This window comes from Pongo abelii, chromosome 4 (assembly GCF_028885655.2).
Source record: "Pongo abelii isolate AG06213 chromosome 4, NHGRI_mPonAbe1-v2.0_pri, whole genome shotgun sequence".
Lineage (NCBI taxonomy): Eukaryota > Metazoa > Chordata > Mammalia > Primates > Hominidae > Pongo > Pongo abelii.
Genome location: NC_071989.2, coordinates 182138926 through 182154373, shown reverse-complemented (window position 1 = coordinate 182154373; position 15448 = coordinate 182138926). Strand labels below are relative to the sequence as shown.

The following is a 15448-nucleotide window of genomic DNA, read 5'->3' as shown; positions in this document are numbered from 1 at the left end:
GATGGATGAATGGATGGATGGGAGGGTTGGCGAATAGATGGATGGTGGATGGATGGATGAACAGACTCAGCATATAAGTGGTGGAGCCAAGTTCATCTGACTCCAATAGGCCTTTCCATTTGAGCATAAGAGAGCTCCTGCTTTTTAGCACCAGAATAGGAACACAGCAGGCACTGTCAAATAGTCCCCCAAACACAGAGTAGAAGCTGACCATCCTGGTTTCAACCAGGTTCCACAGCTGCCTGGATGAGGCGCGTGCGAGCGGGATTCAGCCACTGGGTGAGCTATGACGGTGAGGACCAAAGATTCTCCTCCTCTGTAACCCCATGAGTGAGTTGATGGGCTGAGGTTCTGGTTTACCGGGACACGCCCCCAGTGAGCAAGAGGATCCCCCGCGCCAGGCCACACGGGGGCAGCAGCTCGGCGTCTGCCGGCACCCGCGCACAGCCGGCGGGCAGGGCTGGGTCTGGAGGCCGCCGGGTGAGCACGTGGCACCCGGTTTTTTCTTCGCGCTGGCGGCGGGCTGGTTCCTGCAGCGCCGCTGGGGTGGCGGAGGCGTGGCTGAGAGTGCTGTAGGAAACACTGGAGCAACCACACGTCCGCGCCCGCCCATGGGGCACCTTCAAACCAGCCGGGCATGGGCGGCACAACTCTGCGCAGCCCTTACAAGAATGGGGTCTTGCTGCTGCAAAAGATCCCGGAGCAGCAGCAAATGAGAAAAGCAACGTGCTGGACGCGCCTGGAGTGCCACCCCTTTGTGGATTCTAAATGTGTGCAAGTAACTAGATGCATTACTTGTCTACTGGCCCACGCCCAAGAAAATTCTTGAAGGAAACCCAGCAGTTTACTTTTTATTTTCTGCCTTTCTGTGCTGTTTGAATGATTGTTTTGCCATGGGAATGTATCCTCTCTCTCTCTCTCCCTCCCCCCCCTTCCCTCCCCCTCTCTCCCTCTCTCCCTCTAATCTTAATAGGAATTATCTGGAAATTGGGATTGGGAAGATTTTTTGTTTGCTTTTCCTACCTTACACGTTCTTGGTTTTTTAACCTAATGTTTTTAAAGAAGGAGGGAGACAGTTTAGGGGTTGCTGCTGGCCCTGCCTGCTTAGCCCTGGGGGCAGGAGGGCTGGCTGGCAGCACTTGACTGCTTGGTGACCCTCCCTCTCTAGGGCAGGGAGCAGGTTTGGCCTTAGAGCCTCAGGCCCAGGACGCCCAGAGCCACAGGGAGGCCCAGGCCATTTAACTGTCCAAGGCTGCCTTAAGGAACCAGGATGGGTCCATGAAGGACTGCGTGCTTGTAAAGCGCCCTGGCCCGCTGACATAGAGGGCTTCCCAGTGGGGCCTGAGAGGCAGAGCTCCAGTGAGAATAGCAGGGCCATGGAGTCACCGAAGCAACAGACTTGACTTGAAGATTTGCCAATTCAACCTGGGCTCGGATCTATGTCGTCCTTGACAGTTTCATCGGGAGATCAGCCTGCTGTAGCAAAATGGTCAGGACTTAGAACCCAACAGACTTTATTTGGACCTGGTTCCTGCATCTGACAGCTGGGTGACTTTGGGCAAATAACTTGATCTCGCGAGTCTCAGTTTTCTCATTTGTAAAACAGTAGTTATAAGAGTATTATCATAAAATTTAACATTGATGTATGTAAACCACCTAGCAAAAAGACTGGCAAATAGCAGTTTTTAATTCTTGGTGGCTCTTTTCATTCTCCCTCTCCCTCTTCTTCCTCTTCTTCTTCTAGTAAGGAAATCGTAAAACTGAATGGAATAAAAACGGAATCGAGAGACCAGGCGAGGAGGCTCACACCTGTAATCCCAGCATTTTGGGAGGCTGAGGCGGGCAGATCATCAGAGGTCAGGAGTTCGAGACCAGCCTGGCCAAGATGGTGAAATCCTGTCTCTACTACAAAAATACAAAAATTAGCCAGGTGTGGTGGCACACGCCTGTAGTCCCAGCTACTTGGGGGGCTGAGGCAGGAGAATCGCTTGAATCCGGGAGGCGGAGGTTGCAGTGAGCCGAGATCGTGCCACTGCACTCCAGCCTGGGTAACAAGAGTGAAACTCCATCAAAAACAAAACAAAAAACTGAATTGAGAAAGTCAACTATCTGGTGATTGTCATCTAATTGCCCCAAGTCCATCTCTGAACCAGATTGGTGTCTCCTAAAGATCTCAATCCTACACCCAAACTCAAGTGCCCCATCCAAGGCAGAGACCCATCTCCCAACCCTGCAGTTCCTGCATGTTCTCACTTGAAGGCAACATTGAGCTTTGGATTTCAACCTACCCAGGAGCGCTCCCCTCTCCTCTATTCTCCCAGCCTAGACTAACAGAACCAAGCTACTCTTGACACTTAAAGAACAATTCTAGAGATAAAGGCATGCCACTTCCCACAGCTCACAGCAAAGGTAGGAAACTTACTAACCCTAAAAGTGACACTGGCTGAAAATATAAATAGGTCTCAATGGGAGACAAAATAAATCAGGTGCATGGGGAACTATGTGCATCTTTGCAGACTTAACTATGAATAATTTTTAAGATTACAAGCAACATAAATAACAGTGATGGCTAAGTAAACTGTGATGCATCCACTTGAATGCATATTTACAATTATAATGAAGATTATGCAGTAACTTGGGAAAATTCTGCAAATGGAAGGAAGAACACAAAAACATATTCAATATTTTGATTCCAGATATCTAAAAATTATATGTACTTGTAGGAGAAACAAAAGGAAAACAAATAAAATTGAACTGCTGAGGTCATAGGGCTAGGAGTTGTTTTCTCCTATGTTCATTTCATATTGTTTATTCACTTTTTTTTTTTTTTTTTGAGAAGGAGTCTCACTGTTGTCGCTAGGCTGGAGTGCAGTGGTGCAATCTCGGCTCATTGCAACCTCTGCCTCCCAGGTTCAAGCGATTCTCCTGCCTCAGCCTCCCAAGTAGCTGGGACTACAGGCGCCCGCCACCATGCCCGGCTAATTTTTTTTTTGTATTTTTAGTAGAGATGGGGTTTCACCATGTTGGCCAGGATGGTCTCGATCTCCTGACCTCGTGATCCACCCGCCTCGGCCTCCCAAAGTGCTGGGATTACAGGCGTGAGCCACCGTGCCGGGCCGTTTACTCACTTGTTAAATATTAGGACTATTCACAGGCAGGGTGTGGTAGAAAACACAGATTCTGTCATTGCACAGTCCTTATGCTTCCAGCTCTCCGAAGTCCCTGGATGTCCAGAGTAGAGGCACTCCTGTGAATGAAGATACAGATGGTCTCCAGAAAGCTCCTCAGAAAATGTGGACTCTTTAAAACACATTAGAAAAGAAGAATGTATGCATCTCTTAAGTTAGCTCTGTTTCCTATAGAAAAGCAGAATTTCAAGAGGAAGAGAAGAGAATGGAAGAAAATGGCAGGAGACACTATCGCGTAATAATAACCGCTTATTTGAACAGACTTGGTTTATCTACCTATGACATAATAATAATTCTTTGCCAAGTATTAAGCCTCACCATGTATTAGGTGCCAACCATTACACTGAGTACTTCACACACATTATCCCATTTAATGCACTCAACAACCTCATGTGGCAGTACGTGGTGCTTTCCACCCTTTTTATCTTTTTGTTTTGGAGACAGAATTTCGCTCTGCTACCCAGGCTGGAGTGCAGGGGCATGATTAGAGTTTACTGAAGCCTCACACTTCTGGGCTCAAGTGATCCTCCTGCCTCAGCCTCCCGAGTAGCTGGGACTACAGGTGCATGCCGTCACACCTGGCTAATTTTTTAATTTTTAGTAGAGGCAGGGCCTCACTATATTGCCCAGGCTGCTTTCTACCTTTCATAGATGAAAACTAGAGGTCACAAATGGTCACTGGCCTGATGCTGCATCGCTTGTTAGTGGCCACGCCAGGATTTGGACCCCAGTGTGTCCCTTACTAATGCGTATGCTCTTCCCGCACGTACACAGCCAGAACTGCCTAGAGGGGCAGGACCTGGGCTTGGCCTTAAACACCAGGCAGAGGACAAAAGCCTTCACTGGAGACCCTCATCTGCATCATAATGGTGACAGTGTGATATCTGACATGTGTGACGCCAGCAAACCTGAACATTTTTGTTGCCAGGGTGAAAGCAAAGCGTTCAGTTAGCAGGAGGGCAAGGGAAGGTCTCAGGCAGATGCTCACGGGTTCTGGCTCTACTTTTTGTTCCACCTATTCCTCCTTTCTCGCTTTCCTGCCTCTCAGCATCGACAGGTGATCCTACACAGCCCCCTGGCACAGACTGAGTCCCTGCCTGTGTGTAAAAGTTCCAGGGTCACGCAGCTCAATTCAATCCTCAGTTCCCACGAACTCCTGGGAACAGGCCGCCATGAAGACTGTGTTTGCAAATATGCCAAAAGGAAAGATTTTTTTTTTTCTGAGTGTGGTGTTTCACGCCTGTAATCCTAACACTTTGGGAGGCCAAAGCGGAAGGATCGCTTAAGCCCAGGTTGAGGCTGCAGTGAGCTACAATTGCGCCATTGCACTCCAGCCTGGGTGACACAGCAAGACCTCATCTCAAAAGAGAGACAGAAAAACAAAGAGAAAGATGGAAAGTAAGAAAGGATTTTTTGAAACATAATTTGGGTTCCATTGGGTTGGGTTTTAGCTAGCATCTATGTGTTAGGTAGGGCACTAATAGGAAGGCGCTGTTATTGTGCCTATTACACAGATGAGAACACTGAGGCTCAGAGACAGGAAGGAACTTCCCAAGCTTACTTAGCTGGGAATGTGACAAATTCTAGAGTCCAAGTTCACTGGAGCTCAGGCTTTCAATCCCTGTAATAGAATGGCTTTCGTTCTGCCGACCACTTTGATGGAAAAAAGAACAAAAACTTCACGGCAACCTCTGTACGCCTCAGGCCCTTCATCTGTAAAATGGGCCAATAATAATAATGCCTAGCTCCAGGGCTGTTGTGAGGATTAAGTAAATTAATATATGTAAAGTGACACGATTTGCACTCAGTAGATATTACTTGCTCTTTAATTATTATTGAGATTATACAGTCAAGACTTGGAAGGACCAACACCCCTAGAACAGCTTCCAATCTCCGCTTAAACTGCAAAGGTGCATCCTTTCTCCATGAGGCATTTTGTTCTTTCATTAAGACATTTGTGATTAGAAATGTCTTGCTAATATATTTGGCCAAATCTGGCTCATACAGCATGCATCCTCCCCCAGGTCTATTTCTGCCCTGGAAGGGAGATAGAATGCAGCCAGCCTCTCTAGCTTGGCAGTGCTTCTCTGCTGAGGAGGAGCCCAGCGTCCACCCAGGCCCCCTCACCACTCAGCACCTCTCTAGAGGCCCAGAGCAGGACGCAGGCGTTTAGCTGGGCCCTGCCGCCTCCCTAACCTGGACTAATATCAATGCAAAATTGATTCCCTATCATCTTACGTTAACAGAATGTGGGAAAAGGAGAAAAGATAAAAAGTATTAATATTGAGAAATAAAAATGGCAGTTGCATTCAGAGCATTCCGTGATGTCACGTATCTCAGTTCACGACACTTCCTGATTTTTTAGCTTCTGTCCCCAGATTTATTTTCGCTGACAACTCAAGCTCTTCTGGGGTGAGGCCCTCATCCTGGCTTCTGTTCGCTTCTAGCACATTCAGGCACTGAGAATAAACCCGGCAAACAAGAGTTGGATTCAAAACACATTTCTGTCCACGCAACCACTCATCACGTGGCCAGGCCTGTCTGGAAGCCTGAACCCTGCCCAGGGGCCTCCTGTGCCAGCCTTCATCACTGGAATGGTGTCTACGCAGCAGCCAGAGGAGGGCCAGGCTCCAGGCCAACTTCCCACAGAAGCAGCATTGGCGTTTTGAGTATCTTTGTCTCCTAGGGGCTGCAGGGAACCTGAACGGTTCAGGGAGACTCTCCATGTCAAAGAAAGATGTTATGAGACTACAGGAAGGACAGATAAAGGGTTGCTTTCTCATCTTAGAACTTAGTGAGATTCCTCTGAATGTGTGGAAGTATTCTGGAAAGTGAAAGCCTTATTCCAAGTCTGAGTTAAGTACTCTCACCTATGTGCCCTCCTTCTCTGAACTTACCGTCTTAGTACTTACCACTAGATTGCAATGATCTGTTTGCTTGTTTAGATCTCTTACTAACATAGAAGTTCCTTGAGGGTAGGGACTGTGTCTCTGTTATTGTCACCTGATTTCCCAGTACAATGCCCAGACATAGGTGGTCAATACGTTTGCATTGAATGAATTGATTACATGAATGACTCATTTTAGCACTTACCATCCGATCCACATACTGTACTTTAAAAGAAGTTGCACAGGTTGAGCATGGTCGCTTATGCCTATAATCTCAACACTTTGGGATTTCAGGCCAGGAGTTCGAGAACAGCCTGGGTAACCCTATCTCTAAAGAAAATGTCTAAATTACATATTAAAAAATAAAAAATATGAAGAATCAACACAGCCTAATGTGAAATGCATTGGAGGGCTTCCAGTCTCAAGATAAGGGAATAAAGATTTTCCTTTTCCAATCTCACAAGGACAAGAAGCAGAAGAAACAGATGTACAGACTACATCTTCCCTGAACCCAGGAGATGTGGCGTCTATAACGCTTAATTCCAATATATAAAGACAAAAGCACTGGAAAAATGTAAATGACTCAGTGGAGAAGCAGCAAGGCAAACACAAGGGTCTTCAGGGTTGGGTAGCAGGGCCCACAAATTGTTCTACAGAGCCCCAGAAAAGGCTCAGAAATAGGAGGCATCAAGTGCTCACGTGAGATAGAGATTGAACAGGAATGAAAACAAGAATTGTTTGAAAAACCTCTTTAAAGAGTACAGAGTCAATCGACTGAAGAATGGATAAACACATGTGGTCTATCCTACAGTGGAATGTTACTCAGCAATCAAAGAGAAGGAAGCGCTGAAATGTGTCACAATATGGGGGAACCTTGAAAGCATCATGCTAAGGGAAAGAAGCCAAACCCAAAAGGCCCCATTCTGTATGATTCTATTTTGATTCTATTTATATGAACGTCCAGAATTGGCAAATCTATACAGACAGAAAGTATATTAGTGGCTCCAGGGGCTGGGGCGAGGGTGGAGGGAGGAGTGACTGCTCATGGGTACAGAGTTTCTATTTGGGGTAATGAAAATGTTCTGGAGTTAGATAGTGGTGATGCAGTCATTGTGAATATGCTAAAAGCAACTGAACTGTACAACTTAAAGAGGTGAGTTTGCTTTATTTTTTGTTTGTTTGTTTTTACTTTAAGTTCTGGGATACATGTGCAGAATGTGAAGGTTTGTTACATAGGTATACATGTGCCATGGTGGTTTGCTGCACCTGTCAACCCATCATCTAGGTTTTAAGCCCCGCATGCATTAGGTATTTCTCCTAATGCTATCCCTCCCCTTGCCCCTCACCCCGACAGTCCCCCGTGTATGATGTTCTCCTCTCTGTGTCCATGTGTTCTCATTGTTCAGCTCCCACTTATGAGTGAGAACATGCGGTGCTTGGTTTTCTGTTCCTGTGTTAGTTTGCTGAGAATGATGCCTTCCAGGTCCATCCATGTCCCTGCAAAGGACATGAATTCATTCTTTTTTATGGCTGCATAGTATTCCATGGTGTATACATGCTGGAGAAATAGGAATGCTTTTACACTGTTGGTGGGAATGTAAATTAGTTCAACCATTGTGGAAGATGATGTGGCAATTCCTCAAGGATCTAGAACCAGAAATACCATTTGACCCAGCAATCCCATTACTGGGTATATACCCAAAGGATTATAAAAAGAGATGAGTTTTACGGTATGTGAATTATATCTCCTTGAAAAGGAGCACACAGAGCTTCCAGTCAGCTTCTGATTTAAACATAAACTGAGAAACAAGAATCCCCATAATCTTGAAGAATACCACCATGAAAGACCAGACCAAACAAAAGACTATGAAGAAACTCAGAGCACAGAGAGATCATGTACAGCTCAGAAAAACATCAAAGAATCATAATTAATATTCTCTGTGTAATAAGAGAAGATATTGCTCCCATGAAACAGGAGATGCATACTATAGAAAAGGAAAAGTCAAAGAACAAGAAATTGCTCTGAGTAAAAATTTTTGTTTATTGCTGAAATGAACGAATCCTTCAATAAGAGGAAGATAAAGGATATTTAAAATAAAAAGCTTAGATAAACATAAAGTTCAGTGTATCCTCCTGAAATACCCTTTCAAAATAAAAAGCCAAAAAGAAGGCAATAGGTAAGGAAAGACTGAAAAGAAATTAGAGAAGCAATTTGAGAAGCCTAACATGAAAATCTAAGTAATAGGAATTCCAGAAAATGACATCAGATAAAATGGTGAAATGGAAATTATCACAAAAAAATTCAAGAAAAGTTTATAGAATTGCAAAGCATGCATCTCCAGATTTTAAAAGCCTTCAAAGCCCCCAACATAACAAATGATAAAAATAACTATGCAAAGGAACATAATTCTGAAATTTCAGAACAGCAAAGATAAAAGATACTGAACACATCCACAGAGAAAAAAAAAGCCAGTCCAGATACAGTGGCTCATGCCTATAATCCCAGCACTTTGGGAGGCCAAGGTGGGAGGATCATTTGGGCTCACCAGTTCAAGACCAGCCTGGGCAACAAAGTGAGACACCGTCTACACAAAAAAATAAAAATAATAAGAATTAGCCATGCATAGTGGCATGCACCTGTATCCCAGCTACTGAGGAGGCTGAGGCAAAAGGATTGCCTGAGCCCAGGAGTTAAAGGCTGCAGTGAGCCATGTTCACACCACTGCACTCCAGCCTGGGCCAAAGAGAAAGACCCAGTTTCAAAAAAAAAAAAAAAGAAAGAAAAGAAAAGAAAAACAGCCAAGTTACATACAAAAATATCAAGAAATAAAATAGTAACAGACTTCTCAACAGCTAGAGAAAAATAGGGAACTTACTTCAAAAGCTTAGGAAAAATGAATTTCAACATCTATATCCAGCCAGATTATAAATCAAGTGAAAAGACAAAATTAAGACATTGTAAGCATGCAAGATCTCAAGAATTCACCACTTGCACACCCTTTCTGAGAAAATTACCGAAGAACAGTATTCAGGAAAACAAAGAAGGCAGAGAATCAGGAGAAGAAGGAACCAACACAAGAGAAAAGTAAACAGATTTCCCAGGAAATGGGTGAATAAAAATATGAGGATACGCAGAAAGCTTAAAGATCAGGAAGAGCAGGCTCTTCAAGAAAAAGACTGAACTGACGCATTGTCTGATGGTTTGACCATAGAGAAAATGATATGGAGTGGCTAGCAGAGCTGTTGAAGAGCAAGTCAGATATTCAAAGAAAACCAAGCACACAGAAAAACTGTACAAGAAAGAAAACTTAATCACAGTAGACTATCAGGTTCAATGGTGAATACTGTTGAACCAAGTTTTTACAATGCTATAATAATGTAAATACTGTATAAACATTTTATAAAATAATAAGTTCTATTGGAAGAAAAAGGAAAGAGAAAATATACATGGAACGAAATCTTCATTTGCATAATTGGAAGTCAAACAATAATGGTCACAACTGATAAATCAAAAGATAGCTTAATATACATGTTACTTGGAAATATTGAAGCAAATACCGGAATAAATAGCAAATAGGCTAAAAGATGTTGTTTCTGGGAGTGGGGATGAGGATTAGTTGGGTGGCTGGAAGTGATAGGGCAAGATTTTTTTTTTTTCCACCCTGTCTCCCAGGCTGGAGTGTGATATCCGCTCACTGCAACCTCTGCCTCCTGGGCTCAAGCAATCCTCCAGCCTCAGACTCCTGAGTAGCTGGTACTACGGGCACACCACCATACCCAGCTAATTTTTGTATTGTTTGTAGAGACGAGGTTTCACCATGTTGACCAGGCTGGTTTCAAACTCCTGGGCTCAGTGATCCTACTGCCTCAGCCTTCCAAAGTGCTAGAATTACAAGTGTGAGCCACCGCACCCAGCCTGAGCAATATCATTTTAACAACATTTTGTACATTGTTTGCACTGGCTTTGAAGGCAACATAATTTGGCCTGGTTCTGACACTTCCAAGCTGGTGACCTTAAGTGAATTCTTCCCCTTCTCAGGCCTCAGTTCCTTCTGTGTTAATAATTCCTACCTGGTACGTGTCAGGGACACAATGTCTTAGTAGATGGTAAATAAATGGGAGGCCCTTCTCACTCCTCCTGTGTTCCACATGAAAGTCATTTTGAGTCCTCTGGGGAGCAGCGGCTCTATCCTTTGCCCTTTTTGTAAGCACCCAGCACCTAAGAAAGTATATGGCAGGGATGTCATTTGACAAACTGCCAAATCGAATAATTGGATTTGGCAATTATTCGATTTGGCACTCAATTACAACTGAGTGCTCACCTGAGAGAAGGTAGTTTATTGAGGGATAACTACAGGAAAATAGAGATAATGCTATTATAATAATACCATTACTACTATAGCCTTTTAATTATTCCCATAGTAACAGAGTTGTATGAGTTTAGCTAAAATAAAAGACTGCAAGATAGTCTGGTACAGCCAAAAATTTCTAGCCCTTCTTTTATTTTAACAGTTCCCATGGCCGAAGACTTTCATTTTCCCCCAGTCTCATTTTCCCCTTCTTTTTAATAATAAAACCCCAGGCTGCATCCTGGCTGCCCTGGCAGAGATTACATTTCCCAGACCTCTTTGCAGTTAGGGGTGGTCCCTGACCAAGTCCTCACCAATGACAGTGAGAAGACTTGATGTGTCTGACTCCCACATCTCTTCCTGGAAAGGAAATTGCCTACCCTCAACTATCTCTCTTTCTCCCATCACACAGGCTGGTGACCAACAAGATAGGAGGAGCCTGGGGCCCTAGATGTCTTAGTGGAGCCAAGCTGCCTTCCTGCCTTCACCCAGTTATCAAGAGCCCACAGTGTATCTCACCCGACTGTTGATTATGAATGCATGGCGCTGGACATGCCAGGGAAAACATAAAAGCCAGTTATAGAGGGACTCCTGCTTCAGTTCTACAATTAAGCACCAATTAGAGTTTGTCGTTAGTTTTTAATTTTTTAATAAGTCATAGATATACATGCTTCAAAACTCAAAATAGCAAAAATGTATGCTGTGAGACATCTTTCTTTACCCTGTTTCCCTGCCTGGATCCCATCCCACCCTCAGTGGTCAGATAAATACTGTCATTAGTTTTCTGTGGATTCTTCAAAAATTCATTTACATACATACAAATATAGATGCTTATATTTCATCTTATTTACATAAAACATAATTTTCTACATTCTACACCAACACTCTACACTGGTACCACTTCCGGGAATCTATCCTTAGAAAATAGCTGAAACTTTTACTATATGACCAAAGAAATTAATTGCAGCATTATTTATAATAGTAAAAAGAAAATGGAATCTTTAATGCACAAAAAAACACAAAACTTAGCTACCAATATTAAATGTATTATGGTATATGTAGTGTCCATGAAAAATAATTTGTAAACAACATTCAACGGCATGGGAAAATGCTTATAATTTCATATTAAGTGTAAGAATTACATCAGAAATTGCAGGCCATGTGTTCACAGCTATATAAAAAAAACATACATAGGCTCACTCCTGTAATACCAACACTTTGGGAGGCTGAGGCAGGAGGATCTCTTGAGACCAGGAGTTCAAGACCAGCCCCGGCAAAATAGTGACACCCTAGCGCCATCTCTACAAAAAAATTTTTTAAATTAGCTGGGCGCAGTAGCACACACCTGTAGTCCCAGCTACTCAGGAGGCTGAAGTGGGAGGATTGCTTGAGCCCAGGAGATTAAGTCTGCAATGAGCCATGATGGCATCACTGCACTCCACCCCGGGCGACAGAGCAAGACCTTGTCTCAAAAAATATCTATCTAGAGAAATGAATGAAAAGCACCACACCTAAATATTATCAGTGTTTTTTGTCAACTAGCGAAATTAGTTTTTCTTCTGCTTCTCTATTTCCTAAAATGACAATGAACTTGTGATTCTTTACATAATAAGGGAGGGAGTGGGCTGCGGGAGGGATAGAAACAAACCCCCACCTGCTTCCAGAAGCACTTGAGGGGTCCGCGGGCCCTCCTGCAGAAGGGGAACAGTGAAGTGGGAGTGGCCTGAGCCTAAGGCGAGTGTTGCGTTTTCCTTTCCTCCGCTTTGGAAACAGGAACTCCTGGGCCTCAGCCTTGCTGCTGCCATTTCTTTAGTCCTCCCCACTGGTGCTCCCTTCGGCCTGCAGTGTCGAGGTTGGGGGTAGGAGAAGGAATCGCCCATAGGTGCCAAAGCCATGGGTAGTCACTTCACTGGGTGGCCCTCTGCTCAGCTTGCCCCCAGGTGACTTTCACTCCCAGTATAGACGGGGCTGGGTTTAGTAAGCCTTCCTGGTTGGACAGCCACATCCAAGACAGAAGCTTTGTACTAGCCAATTGGGATTTCAATGATATCTCTCCTTTTCAGTCCAAGGAATGAATGTTCCCCAAATAAGATGCTGCTCTACCTTTTCCAGCCAATTAAGTTTATCTTCTGCCACTTCTCCCCTCCTCTACCCACGCCCCCTCCACCAGCCACGTCCACCACTGAGCCCCCTTGCAGATGTGTCTGCCCCCTCCCACCCACGCCTGCACCATGGCGACTGGAATTCTCCACTTTTCCGTCTTTCATTTAGTTAGGCCAGCATTTTCCAATGCATGATAGTATCTGGGTTTGTTTTTGTTTGTTTGTTTGTCTGTTTGTTTTAGAGATGGAGTCTCGCTCTGTCGCCCAGGCTGCAGTGCAGTGGCACGATCTCAGCTTACTGCAACCTCCGCCTCCCAAGTTCAAGTGATTCTCGTGCCTCAGCCTCCCGAGTAGCTAGGATTACAGGCGCCTGCCACCACGTCCGGCTAATTTTCGTATTTTTAGTAGAGACGGGGTTTCACCATGTTGTCCAGGCTGGTCTGAAACTCCTGGCCTCAAGTGATCCGCCCGCCTTGCCCTCCCAAAGTGCTGCGATTACAGGCGTGAGCCACCGCGCCAGGCCAGTACCTGGATTTTTTAAAGTTAGTATTTACTTTAAAGTGTAGAAAGACAAAAAATAACTAGGGCCTCAAACCCATGATATCTTGGATACTCTTACTTGGATACTTGAGACATATACTTGGATACTTGAGACAATGCTAAAATAAGTTTTTGGGTTAAGAAAAAGGTGAATCAATGTCAATAAAAATATTCTTTCAGTAAATATATTCTTTAATATGTTAATTTTTATTATCTATATTTTTATGTCTTTATTTATACAGTATATATCTTACCTGGCTATGGTAAACAACTGGGGTTTAGGAAACTCTATGCTAGGGTAAAAAAAATCTGGGGGGACAGGTGTGGTGGCTCATGCCTATAATCCCAGCACTTTGGAAGGCCGAGGCAGGAGGACCACTTGAGCCCAGGAGTTCGAGACCAGCCTGGGCCACAAATTAAAACCCCATCTCTGTTAAAAAAAAAAAAAAAATAGCCAGATGTGGTAGCATGTGCCTGTAGTCCCAGTTACTTGGGAGGCTGAGCTCAGAGGATCACTTGAGTCCCAGGAGTTCGAGGCTGCAGTGAGTGATGATCATGCCACTGCACTCCAGCCTGAGTGACAGAGCAAGACCCTGTCTCAAAAATAAATAAATAAATAAATAAATAAATAAATAAATAAATACAAATAAATAAATAATTTTAAAAAAATTAATACATACCTGGGAGGGCTAACTTGTCACCCTTGAGATTTCTGCCCTGAGAGATGAGCCTGGGCAGAGAAGCCCAGAAGGACAGAGCTCCACAGTGGGGCATGAGAAGCCAGTGGCCACACCAAACATACTGTTTTTTCTGGGCAGAATCCCTGGGGCTGCATCTGAAGCCTCCTCCTGATGTGATGGTCTCAGAGCTCCCAAGGCAGGCACAGCCAAGGCCTGGCGTTGCCTACTTTTGCCCAGGAGAGGGAGTGAGCCTGCAGGCAACCTTCCCAGGCAAGTGGGAGAAGCCTCCCTCAATGCACCAGGGCCTGGGGGCAAATCCCACCTACAGTCTCTGCATCTCTAAGAAGCTTGCTGAAGTAAGCTAGTGCAGCCCCAGTGAGATAGAACATACCTTCAAAAAAAAATCCTGTCCATTTCCTGAAAGACAAGCTGACAAGCCAGGATCTTCCCACCTCCTCGAGGGGACAAAAAAAAAAAAAAAAAAAAAAAAACAGGGATGGAAGGCGAGATGGAAACGAAGATGGAGCAAGTTAAATGCAGCAGGGCCTTTTAATCCCTCTGCACTTACATTTGCGACTCTCAGGCACTTGGCGCTTTTCTGAGCTGCCTAAAATGAGGGCCCTTCAGAACGCCTCACTGCAACAGGGAGATACACGTGGGTCGGGGTGGGGCAGGGGTGGAGGGCAGGCGAGAGGGTTCCTAGACTTGAAGACTTCAGGGGATTAGGGAGGTGACAGGCGTCTTCTGCAGGGACCGCTGCCAGCCCTCCACCCCTCCCGCCCCCAAGTCTGTGTCCAGCCTTCGCCTGTCGCTGCTGACCTGAGTCTCTCACAATGACTCAGTTCACTGCTCTGCACGTGTGAGAAGTGGGTGGAGGAGGGGTTGGCAGGTCTGGTCCCCACCAACTGCCACCTTGCCGGGTGTTAGCAGAACAGCAGGTGGGTCCAAAAGGAAGAAGTTTGCCCACATTGGCATCTGGCAGCATCACGCTGCAGCTTCCATGATATAAATACAGGGAGTGAAAATAGCTAATCCCAGATAACAGCGGTGTAATCACCCAGCACCCGGCCTTGAATCCCAGAGCATTTGGAGGAAGCAGCTGCGGGGCTGCCCCCTTCAGCGGCCACTGCCCCTGGGTGGCCTGGGCTGAGAGTCTAAGCCAGAACAAAGCTGGAGAGCGGAGAGCAACTGGAAGAAAGAGACCTGATGAAAAGCACCTCTAATCACAGCTTGGCCTGGGATGGGATGATTTTTCTAGAGGCACCATGAAAATTCTGAGCTTCCAGCAATGTGAACCTGGTCTCCCTGCTCTTAGTTGAGACACGTGATGATATACATGGGCTCATCTAAGTTCGGGGTTTGGTTGTTTTTTTAACCTTTGGGTATTATCATCATGGGTATATTATTGTCCTCTAGTTTGGGAGGGTCAGGGCCTCTCCCAGGCTCCTCTTACATCTGGCCCTGAGCACCAGGGTGGTCCATCTGTGGCCATAACCCCAGGCTTCTGAGTTCAGTTCTGAGGCACTAGCCACTCAGAGTAGTTACCCCTGAGGATCCAGAAGGTAGCTTGCAGCCACCGCTCCTGTGGTGACCAGAAACTGTCTGGGAGAAGCCACTGGGCTTTGCTGTCCTCAGTCATTTTGCTCCAATAAGACATTAAATGAAGGCTGGTGGAGACGGCGTGAAGAGCTCAGGCGCTCC

The 15448-nt window shown here is 45.2% G+C and overlaps 1 long non-coding RNA gene across 1 annotated transcript; it reads right to left on the bottom strand.

Annotated features, from left to right (window-relative positions):
- Positions 1–1666: 1666 nt before the first annotated feature.
- Positions 1667–4001, bottom strand: LOC129059299 (uncharacterized). The gene is made up of 3 exons (XR_008525092.1): positions 3831–4001; positions 3129–3300; positions 1667–1905 (listed from the first exon to the last, which is right to left on the bottom strand). It is a non-coding gene; the product is annotated as an uncharacterized LOC129059299 (long non-coding RNA).
- Between the last annotated feature and the right edge of the window lie 11447 nt (positions 4002–15448).